General features: G+C 41.4%; 2 long non-coding RNA genes across 2 annotated transcripts; both read right to left on the bottom strand.

The window, feature by feature from the left end:
• Positions 436-1,193, bottom strand: LOC109127569. Its single transcript, XR_002034132.1, has 3 exons — positions 1,017-1,193; positions 843-932; positions 436-749 (listed from the first exon to the last, which is right to left on the bottom strand). It is a non-coding gene; the product is annotated as an uncharacterized LOC109127569 (long non-coding RNA).
• Positions 1,794-2,647, bottom strand: LOC109127517. Its single transcript, XR_002034079.1, has 3 exons — positions 2,279-2,647; positions 1,992-2,141; positions 1,794-1,914 (listed from the first exon to the last, which is right to left on the bottom strand). It is a non-coding gene; the product is annotated as an uncharacterized LOC109127517 (long non-coding RNA).

The following is an 11,369-nucleotide window of genomic DNA, read 5'->3' as shown; positions in this document are numbered from 1 at the left end:
TTGTTCCTATCCCTCTTACTCATCCCTCCTCGCAACCTCCTCTCCTCCCTCCCCCCTCAAAGCAACCTCAGACTACCATCCCTCAGCAAACAGAAACTCCCCAGCCCCCCCATGTACNTAGGAAGTCGCCAGTTACTGTCTCAGTCCTGCACCAATCAAGACATATGATAACTAGTGAAATAACAATTCAAGGCGGCCAGAGGTTCTTTTTCACCGCAGTTTACGCTCCTTACGCGAGTGAAGAACACACTGAACTGTGGTGTGAACTTATTGGACTTCAACAAAGATTTCACTTTGATATTGTTCCTTGGATGGTGTGTGGGGATCTCAACCAAATAACTCAGCCTGGCGAGCACTCTAGTCCTATGGTTAACCACTTGACAACTAGAATGATTGAGCTGCAAGACTGCCTGTTACAGATGGAATTGGTTGATTTGCGTTACCAAGGATCTCTATTTACCTGGTCAAACAAAAGTCCTGCCAACCCTATTTGTAAAAAACTGGATAGAGCCCTTGTTAACAATGTCTGGCTTACCTCGTACCCGAACAGCGTAGCCTCCTTCTTGGCCCCTGAACTTTCTGACCACTCCCCTTGTCTTATAGACCTTGATACAGCGCTTCCGCAAGCTGGCACAAAGCCTTTTAAATTCTTCAATTTCCTCACCTCCCACCCTCGCTTCCTAGAAACGATCGAAACTGCTTGGATTTTGGCTGGAAATTTATGTCCCCTGGAAACATGTTTGTCAACCCTGTGTGCAAAGCAAAAAATGCTGAAAAGAGAGTTAAAAACACTATCAAGAGAGAACTACTCGGATATACAAAACCGAGTAAGAGAGACTAACCGTTTGCTTCAAGTTGTGCAGGTACAAGCCTTGGCGAATCCAACTACAACTCTTTTCCAGCAGGAGCAAGATTTGCACTCCAAATGGGACCTGTTACGGAGAGTGGAGGAAGCTTATTTTAAACAAAGATCCCGAATCAACTGGTTAAAGGAAGGAGACCTAAATACAACTTACTTCCATCGGATGACATGTATTAGGAATGCATTCAATGCAATCAGGTCTTTCTCTACTATAGCAGGCACTGTTGTTGATGATCCGCAGGAAATGGGAATGATGGCTGTTAGTCACTTCCAGCACATTTTGAGTCCAGCAGTCTTGCATCCTCTGGTTACCTCGCTTACTTGGCTCCAAGACTTGATCAGTTATAGGTGCTCACCTGAAACAAAGCAATCAATGATCAGAATTCCATCTTCAGAGGAAATTACTAAAGTTATGTTTAAACTAAACGCTAATAAAGCTCCTGGACATGACGGGTTTACTTCTGCTTTCTACAAGTCCGCTTGGGGATCATTGGCCAAGAAACCATTTCGAGTATTCTTCAATTCTTCCACTCAGCTTTTCTTCCCAAAGCCACTAATGCCACTACTCTTGCGCTCATCCCTAAGCTATCGGGTGCCTCTCTTGTTTCAGATTTCAGGCTCATTTCCTGTCTTAACACGCTGTATAAAGTTATATCCAAGATACTTGTATCCCGTTTGAAGTCTATTCTTCCTGACCTGGTCCAAAAAAAGTCAAACTGCATTTATCAAAGGACGTTTATTGGTTGAGAATACTCTACTGGCTGCAGAATTGGTAAATGGCTATCATAAGCAGGTGGGACCAAAACGCATCACTATCAAAGTTGACATAGCAAAAGCTTTTGACACAATTAGATGGGAGTTCATTTTTAACTGCTTAAGGGGGATTGAGGTGCCAGAGCTTTACCTGAGATGGCTCAAGGCCTGTGTCTGTACTCCTTCCTTCTCTGTGGGATTTAATGGCTCAGTCCATGGATACTTTAAAGGTCGCAGAGGGTTGAGGCAAGGGGATCCTTTATCTCCGTACCTCTTTGTACTGGCTATGAACTGTTTATCTGCAATGCTGGACAAGGCGGCTGAGGATGGAAGAATTAAATATCATCACAAATGCGCAGGGTTAAAGCTTACACACCTTTGCTTTGCTGATGACTTGCTGATATTTGTTGAAGGAACGGCGCTCTCAGTTCAGAATGTTCTCCAGATTCTTAAAGAATTTGAAGATGCATCCGGTCTCGCCATTAGCCTCTCCAAAACGAGCTTCTATACTTCAGGTCTCTCTCAACTGGAAATAGTTCAAATTAAAGTCAACTCTGGGATTAGTCATGGCCAGCTTCCAATTAGATACTTAGGAGTGCCTTTGTGCACCAAGAAGCTTACTCTGCTAGATTGTGCTCCCCTAATTCAAAAAGTTAAGAATACCTTCAACGGGTGGTCAACAAAAACCCTCTCCTTTGCTGGTCGCCTCCAATTGCTTAACACAGTTATAGCGGGTATCACAAACTTTTGGTGTTCGGCCCTGATTCTTCCCAAGAGATGCATAGACATATTGAACTCTCTTTCAGGAGCTTTCCTCTGGAAGGGGACAACAGAAGGGCATCACTCTGCTCGTGTGGCATGGGCTGACGTTACAACTGAAAAGAGACATGGAGGATTAGGCATATGGGATTTGAAAGAATGGAATAAAGCGTGCTTACTCAAACTTATCTGGCTTCTCTTTTTTAGGTCAGGTTCGGTATGGGTAGCTTGGTTCAAGATTTCTGTCCTCTCTGGGAGCTTGAGCAACTTCTGGACTCGGAAGCCAAGCACTCGTCTCTCCTGGTTGACAAACAAACTGTTAAAGGTTCGAGAAGAAGCTTATCCATGGATAAAAATGCAAGTGGGGAATGGGAACAACTGCAAATTTTGGACTGATCATTGGTGCAGTTTGGGTCGTATGACAACTTACCTGCAAAATGATGGCTACTTGGGCATTACTAAAGGTGCGACTATCGCTACTCTCTGGCGACAAGGAGGTTGGAGGATCCCACCAGCACGATCGGATCGCCAAGTACGCTTCCAGCAAGAGTTAATCTCCATTCAGTTATCTGACTCACCTGACTCTTATGTCTGGTGGATTGATGATCAACTCAGAGATGGTCACTCAACAGGGACAATCTACAAGGCAATCAAGGAGGACAAACCGTTAGTACCATGGCACAAAATTGTGTGGACTCCAGGAGGTATTCCTAAACACAACTTTCTTACCTGGTTGTTTATGTTGAATCGCTGCCCTACTAGGGATAGGTTGACAAACTGGGGACTTCAGGTCGACCCTAAGTGTCTCCTTTGTGGTTTGGCTGATGAGTGTCAGGATCATCTACTCTTTGAATGCCCCTTCAGCTGGTCAGTTTGGGAGATCATATCTCGGAGATGTAATTTCACTCCCAACCGTTCATGGACGCACACGACTCAAAGCTTACAAACCTTCAGAGGTTCAACAACAACAAAAAAATTACTCTTACTAGCTTGGCAGGCCACGATCTACTCTCTCTGGACTGAAAGAAATCATCAGATTCATCGGAATAGCTTCAAACCGACAAACCTACTTTTAAGCCAGATCGACCGTTTAGTGAGGAACAAGGCACTCAATTTTCGTGATTTGCTAGCTCTTTGGTTTCGAGGTGATACATGAACTTACTGGTGGCTAAACCTAATCTCTCTCAACAAAGAAGAAGACAAAGCAGATCGATGAAATCTAAGAAGACTATCGGGTGGGTGAAGAAGGGTTAATGCCAACCGTTTCTTTCCTGGTCCGATTCTAACTGGTTCGGTTCACTACTTGGTTCATTTAGGTTCCTTTTAAACTATGGGTCTAACTAGTTTTATTCTATTCGGGTTTTATTCCTGGGCTTGGGCTCTATAAACATTTTCATTTTCCTTTTCATTTTAATTTGAATATCCTTTAACAAAAAAAAAAATAACACATAATTTTAAAACACGTGAGATATCACAAATCGCATAATAACTCATCTTCTTAGCGATCAATTCAAATTTAAAAATTCTACTGATAGCTTGNAGGTTCCTTTTAAACTATGTGTCTAACTAGTTTTATTCTATTCGGGTTTTATTCCTGGGCTTGGGCTCTATAAACATTTTCATTTTCCTTTTCATTTTAATTTGAATATCCTTTAACAAAAAAAAAAATAACACATAATTTTAAAACACGTGAGATATCACAAATCGCATAATAACTCATCTTCTTAGCGATCAATTCAAATTTAAAAATTCTACTGATAGCTTGAACTCACTAATATCAAAAATAAAACATAATTTTGTACGAAAATCGATTATGATAATATGTTGTAAAGTATTATCATCCATACACATTCACATATAATCAATGTTGTTGATACTTGTAAATAAAACATAATCTTAGTTTGCTAATCTCTAGTTTTTGATTTGAATATATAGTTTTCATCACAAGCTTAGTTTTGAATAGTATTTTAAAAAGTAAAATACTTAAAATTTTATGAAAAGATTTAAGATATGATTTACGACAAAAAGAAAATATTGTATAAAAGTAATTCATACAAAAGTCAACACTATTTTAAAAACTCTAATGAAATATGGGGTTATTGACAACAGTTTGTGGATTTGATTTTTAATGATTTTGAAAGATTTGAGATGATTTCATTAGTTAAGAACAAAAATCCAAATTTTATGGGATGAGATTTAAAAGGATTTTAGAAGAAATCATATCAATTTCCTTAAAATCATCAAAATCATAGAAAAATTCATAAAAGTTCAAATAACTTAAATACTAGTTTGAATATTATATATAATGATATCATTTGAAAGTAATAAAATAGTTTGAAAATATATTCTAAAAATAAAATTAAAAACTATCTAGAAAGAAGAAAAATAATAAATAGAGCTAAAACTATATAAATATTAAACATATATAACCATAAGTTAAAAAACCACTACCATCAAAATAAAAATTATAATATAAAATGTTATTGTAAAAAGACGCAACTCTAAGTTAAAAATTATTAAATGGGAAAGAACATTAAATGAAGAGTGATAGTCTTCGTTCATTTCAGCTTTTATAATAAGGTGAGAGCAACATACCCTTGCGATCGAGACACGTGTCTCTATCAAAATCAAACAATTACAATTTCTTTTCTTTTGTATCCCATGTTTTAGGTCTAGAAGGTCGGTTTAGCTAGTGATTCCTTTTTCTGGATCAAATTAGTTCGGTTTTCAGGATTTATTTTGTGTGTATTATAAGTATAAAATATTTTATAAAAAATTATAGTAAAGAGTAACCAGCATCAAAACATTTTATATATTAATATTTTTATTATAAATAAAAGAATATTATGATAAAGTGATTCTATGTGAGAATATTAAATGAAATATTATAATAAACCGATCTTCTATTGCTATTAAAGTTCAATATTTTAGTTATCACCTTACGAGAGAGAGAATAAGAACTTTCTTCTTTCCTCAATATTCCCGCTATTTTCTTCTGCTGAAGAACAATGAATCGTGAGACTTCGGCATGACCATCGACTTCATCTCCTCCGGAGGATCTCGTCTAAGAGTTCATCGGAACCTTCGTCTGTCTCGTTAATTTCTAGAGATGATAAGTGATACAAAGATGTTGTCTCTGTCCTTAATCTTGAGGATTCGTTGTTGGGTCTCCAAAATGGTAAAAGATTTCAATTCTAAACTTTCTCCAAGATCCTAAGAGCATCTCCAATGGTTGGATCCATTTTTTGGGATCCAACAATATTTATAATTAAAAACAATAAAAATTAAAAATTAGACACTGGAGCAAGTTTATTAGATTTGATATAGTCCAATGGAAGGATGTAAAATAGGAGGATCTAAAAATTCAAATTTCAGAAAACTTGTGTAAACATAAAAGTGAGAATGCTTAACTCACAAAGCAAAAATGCTCACATAACTTCAGCTGATAAATATGTGTTGATATGTATACCATGTTTAAAATTTCATGAAGCCTAGATTCAATAAACTACTATGCTAGGTGATTTTCCTTGGGACATTGGGACGTAAAGTAATTACATTGAACCAACGTCCCCAAGCCCATGTAACCAGACAATAGTTGCTAGGTGTTTCCCTTTGGGCTTTTTTTTTTTGCTAAATCATGTAAATATCATTAATAATGAAAGAGTTTAGGCTTTACAAAAGGAGAACCTAAGTTAAAGTAGCCAAGGCAAAAATAAAATAAAACAAGGCTACAATAATGGAATCAAGAAAAGGGTGTGTTTGACCAAAAAAAAAAAAGGGTGTGTTAGCGGATCCAAAGAAGCATAAGGTTATTCCAATGCTTACGAAGTCTTCTAGCGGTAATGATATTGCGAATTTCCCGGTCGACCGACTTGAAGACTAAAGATGAAGATAGCCTCTGGGAGTTGTGTAGGACATTGTTACGCTGACGCCAAATGCTGTATACAAAAGCATGAGCAGCTAAGTTACGAAGGAGGCCTGGAGCCGCTTGTGAGGAAGATCGAGTCCAAGAGAGAAGCTCAGCCCAAGAGCAGAAAAGACTTTGCCGCGGGCATAGGCGAGCAAAAACCATTTTCCATAGCTGAGAGGCATAGTCGCAAGTCAAGAAGAGATGGTCACGTGACTCCAAAGCAACAGAACATAGGCAACACACCCCAGATTGGATATGTCCCTAGGACAGAAGCCTTTGGCGAGTGGGGAGTCTGTCAAGATGGGTCACCCATAAGTGAAAAGCGTGTTTAGGAACTGCACCTTTGAACCACACTGTGCTTGCCCAAATTTTCTCAACTTCCCGAGGTCGCAAAACCTCCCAGGTTTTGGCTGATGAAAAAAGGTGAGAGCAATCATTACCTGTACACCATACAAATGAATCATCCGGAAGATCAATGGACGGAGCAGGGAAGGAGTTATCAATCTGGTGGATATCAGCGGCTTTCTGGTTCCTTGATAGAGGGAGAATCCAGCCTGATTGACCATAAGTTTCTGCAACTTTCGCATTTAGTGGAATGCGCAGGGTGTGAGAACCGAATTCGCCCATTCTTGTGATAAGAGGACCTTGATTTGTCCAGTTGTCGTGCCAGAAGAAGGTTTTTAGACCATTACCTACATCGCTTCTGAGGAACTGGTGAGCTAAAGGACGTAAATGTAGAAGCATGCGCCAAGTCAAAGGATCACTTGGGGAAGGAGTGACTTCCCAAAAGGAAAAGTTTCTGATGTGATGATGACGATGCCAATTTGCGCAGAGAGAAGCATTCTGGTCAAAAAGGATTCAGACAAGCCTCAAACAGAGAGTTTTGTTCCACTCACTCAAACTCCTCAAACCAAGTCCCCCTTCTGTTTTGGGTAGGCATAATGTGGTCCATGAAACTCGTGCTCCTTTGCCCTCGTCGATGTTACCTGACCAAAGGAATCTTGAACAAAGGCTCTCAATCTTCTTTAAGCAACCCTTAGGCAGGATAAAGGTCGACATCCAAAAGTTGATAGTTCCATAGATAACCGTGGAGATTAACTGTACACGACCAACGAAAGATAGGGTTTTGACTGACCATGACCTGAAACGCTTAGAGATTTTCTCAAGAAGAGGTTCATATTACGCTACCCTGAGCTTTCTTGACATTAGCGGCAGTCCCAAGTACCGAATATGCAAAGAACCAATCGGAAAGCCATAAGCTGCAATAGAGTTCTCCTCGATCGAGTCCAACCCCACATGAAAGAGTTGGCTCTTATCCTTGTTCACCTGCAAGCCAGACCAAGATGCGAAGTCATCAAGGGTTTCACAGATCACGTGTAAGGATGAGCTACCACCGTTGAAGAAAATCATTACGTCGTCATCGAACATTAGGTGGGAGATGGATAAGTCTCCCGCCTTAGGATGGTAATGAATGTAGCCTGCATCGAATCTAGACTGCATCAGCTTTGAGAAGACCTCCATGGCGAGAACAAATAGATAGGGAGAGAGAGGGTCTCCTTGTCGAAGTCCTTTTGTGCTCTTGAAGAAGCCACCATTTATGCCATTGACACAAACAATAAAGGTTGGAGTGGAGATGCATTCCCATATCCAATTTATGAATCGGTCAGGGATGGCTAGAGCTCTCATAGCAGCGTTAAGGAATTCCCAGCTGACCGAATGAAAAGCCTTCCGAAGGTCAACTTTGAGCATAGCCCTCGGGGATATATTTCTCCAGTTGTAACTGTGAACCATTTCAGTGGCTAACAAGAAGTTTTCAGATAATACACGACATGGGAGGAAGGCTGACTGAGAAGTAGAGATGACTGAAGAAAGGAGAATCTGAAGCCTGGATGTGAGGATTTTTGCGATGACCTTGTAAAGCGTGTTTAAACAAGAGATAGGTCTGAAGTCAGTTGCGCGTGAAGCATTGGTAGACTTTGGAATGAGGACCAGGGTGGTAGCGTTCCACTGCTTGAACAACTTGCCGGAAGTGAAGAATTCCCTGACCCCACTGCAGCGACCTCTAGACCAACTACACTCCAGGATTCCTTGAAAAATTCAGCAGGGAAGCCGTTTGGACCACACGCTTTGTTCCTCAGGAGGGATTGAAAAGCCAGCTTAATCTCCATCCTGTTGAGTTCATCAATCTGAGGAGGTGAGCATCGGTAGGATAGTAGAAGATTCATGTCCGCTTGCTCTATCGTGAATGCGTCATGTTCTCCACCAAGCAGGGTCGAAAAGTAATCCATGCAGTGATCAACAATGCCTTGTTGGGTTTGAATTAGGACTCCATTATCATCGATCAAGGTTGTGATGGTATTAACTGATTTCTTTGCATCTGCCATTTTGTGGAAATAACGAGAGTTATAGTCTCCTTCAACGTACCAAGTAACTCAGGATTTTTGGAAGAAAAAACTCTCTTCTGCAGCGGATAGGATATTGAACTTTGCCATGGAAGGATCCGCCAGAGTGAGGTGTTGTGCATTCAGAAGGAGGTCGTGAGCTTCTTTTGTTCCTTTTTCCAGATCAGAGTAATTCTGCTTGTTGAACTCTCTTATTGGATTCTTGAGGGCTTTTAGTTTCTTCGAGACCCAGAACATGGCAGAGCCCGAGAAATTCAGGGAATACCAATGGTATCTAACCAGGTTCAGGAAGTCAGGATTCTGAAAGAGGAAATTGAAAAATTTGAAGGGCCTCTTCACCCTTGGCGCAGATGCATCCAGAACCACTTCACAAGAGGCGAGATCCGAGAAGTCCGGATCACCAAACACACCAAAAGAGACAGGATAGAGGTCACTTCACTGGTCATTTACTAGTATACGATCAATCTTTTTTGCCACTGGTCTTGTCTTGCTCTTATTCCACCATGTAAAAGTGTTACCCCTGTAGACTAGGTCAACCAATTCCGCTTCAAGAAAACAATACCTGAAGTCACGAGTTCTTCAATCAACATTCAGAGAGGTGCTTGCAGAGTGTTCATGAGGGTGGATAACTTGGTTAAAGTCCCCCAACATAATCCATGGCATGTTAGATAGAGAAGGAGAAGCCGCGAGCTCCATTATTTCTTTCCAGAGTTCTTGTCTTTTATCATCCTCATTTGCAGCATAGACCACAGAGACAACAATCCAGGACGTGGAATCCGAGAGAAGAATCTTACAAGAGATCATTTGCAGAGACTTCGTGAGTAGAACAACCTTAACACTTGAATCCCACAACACCCAAATCTTACCCAAATCAGAGAATGCATAGTTCTCAACAAAAGACCAGCCGGGTAGAAGTGCTTCTATAAACTTCTTATCCTTGGGCTGTTTGACATGCGTCTCGACGATGCCACCAAAAATAGGCTTATTAGCCTTAAACCAATTCTAAAATCCGCTCCGATAGCTGGTAATATAAAAACTACAGACATTACGACAAAAACGTTTTGTACACATACTTAGTGAGAGAGTTTGAGGCTCTTGCCTCGCTGGATCTTACGTTGTCTTTTGGACAACACTCTAGTAAATCTCACCTCCTCAGAGTCAGTGGACGGGACGTCTGACGAGTCTACTTCAGCTATCTCATCAGAGTCTGGATAAGAGACAGGAACCGGGGGTAGCGGACTCAGGAGGTTGAACAAGAGATTGAGAGAGACTGGACTCACCTCGGATGATGTCTTTTCCAGCTTCCATTAGTTGAGTCGCAAGGTCTGCTAGTATCACACTTCCAGCAGCTACCAAACTGCTTGCTTCTACCGCTTTAGAGGGACTGTGGGGATTCGACACTCCCGGAGGGGCTTTGATCTGCCATTCCTGCCTAACAATTCCCTTTCCACGATCATTGTCGTTAACAAGAGGGCGTTGGGAGGGAGTTTTAGACCTTCTTCTTTGACTTCTACGTTTCCTGGGACCGGTAGAAGTGGATTTGGGACAAGTCTCAAGGGTATGATTGGTTGAAGAGCAGATGGAGCAGGTGATAGTAGCTTCTCTACAGTGACCGATATGCTTACAGTGTGAACAGACTGGAGTCATCCAGGGGCTCGAAACCAGAACCCGACAAATCTCTCCAGAGTCAAATTGAAAGTTTACGGCTTCAGGAAGCAGCTTCCGAGGATCAATGATAGTTAGGATCTTGGCAACTTCTAGATTTGTCTTATTCGCGGTAGAAAGGTGTAGGCATTTAGGGTGATCCACTAGGCTTGCAATGCGTTCGAGACCCTCTTCATGGAAAAAATAGAAGGGGACATTCCGCAGTTCTAACCAGATGGGGGCGGAGGATAGTTCCAGCTTAGTAGGAATCAAACCCGGTTCCCATTTCGCAACGAACATCGTTTGACCCTAAATCTGCCATAACCGCTGGTTTAATACCCTATATCTAGTAGAAGAGTTGGGAATACGGAAGAGAAACGCATTGCCTTCCTTTCTAGACAATGCTATATCCCAAAAATGTCTGCTCCAAATACCATTCACGATGTTGTGCAGTGTACCTTGGGATGGGGGTCCGAGTAGAACTGGCCTAAGACAAAGAAGTCCCAGGATTTCTTATTCCCCTCGATGACCACATTTGGGATTTTCACACATAGCTCACCGGATGGGAGCAGGAATCCCGAACCTTTAGTAGAAAGTTTCTTTGCGGATCCTTTCACCATACCTACCCAGGAGTCGCCTACATTTGTAGGGGATAGATCGTTTGGAGTCTCATGGGTCTTAGTGACTGGCTGAACAACATCAGATGTACTCAGGTTTTTGATTGGACTAGCTTGCTAAGAATGAATAGGGTTTTCAGAATTGGTAGTCTCCAACGAACCTTGAGGGGGAATGACCAAGACTATCGGGTTGACCGTCGATTGGACATAGGATTTAGGGCTTAACCCGAGAGAAGCCGTAGGGGGCAATTGATGTCTCAACACCGGAAGCTAGGCCGTCAATGGTGGAGGTAGGATTAGACGAAACCGGATCCAGATCTGAAGTCAGATCTGAGCAAGAGGAAATCGCCAAAGGCTCAAAAGCAGAAGGGGAGACCATTGGAGTCTTAAGCGGAACGAGGTGGGGGGGGGGGGAAGGCGGA

Source organism: Camelina sativa, chromosome 11 (genome assembly GCF_000633955.1).
Source record: "Camelina sativa cultivar DH55 chromosome 11, Cs, whole genome shotgun sequence".
In the NCBI taxonomy this organism is placed as follows: Eukaryota; Viridiplantae; Streptophyta; class Magnoliopsida; order Brassicales; family Brassicaceae; genus Camelina; species Camelina sativa.
The sequence above is the reverse complement of the archived record's forward strand: the minus strand, read 5'-3'. Positions and strand labels throughout refer to the sequence as shown.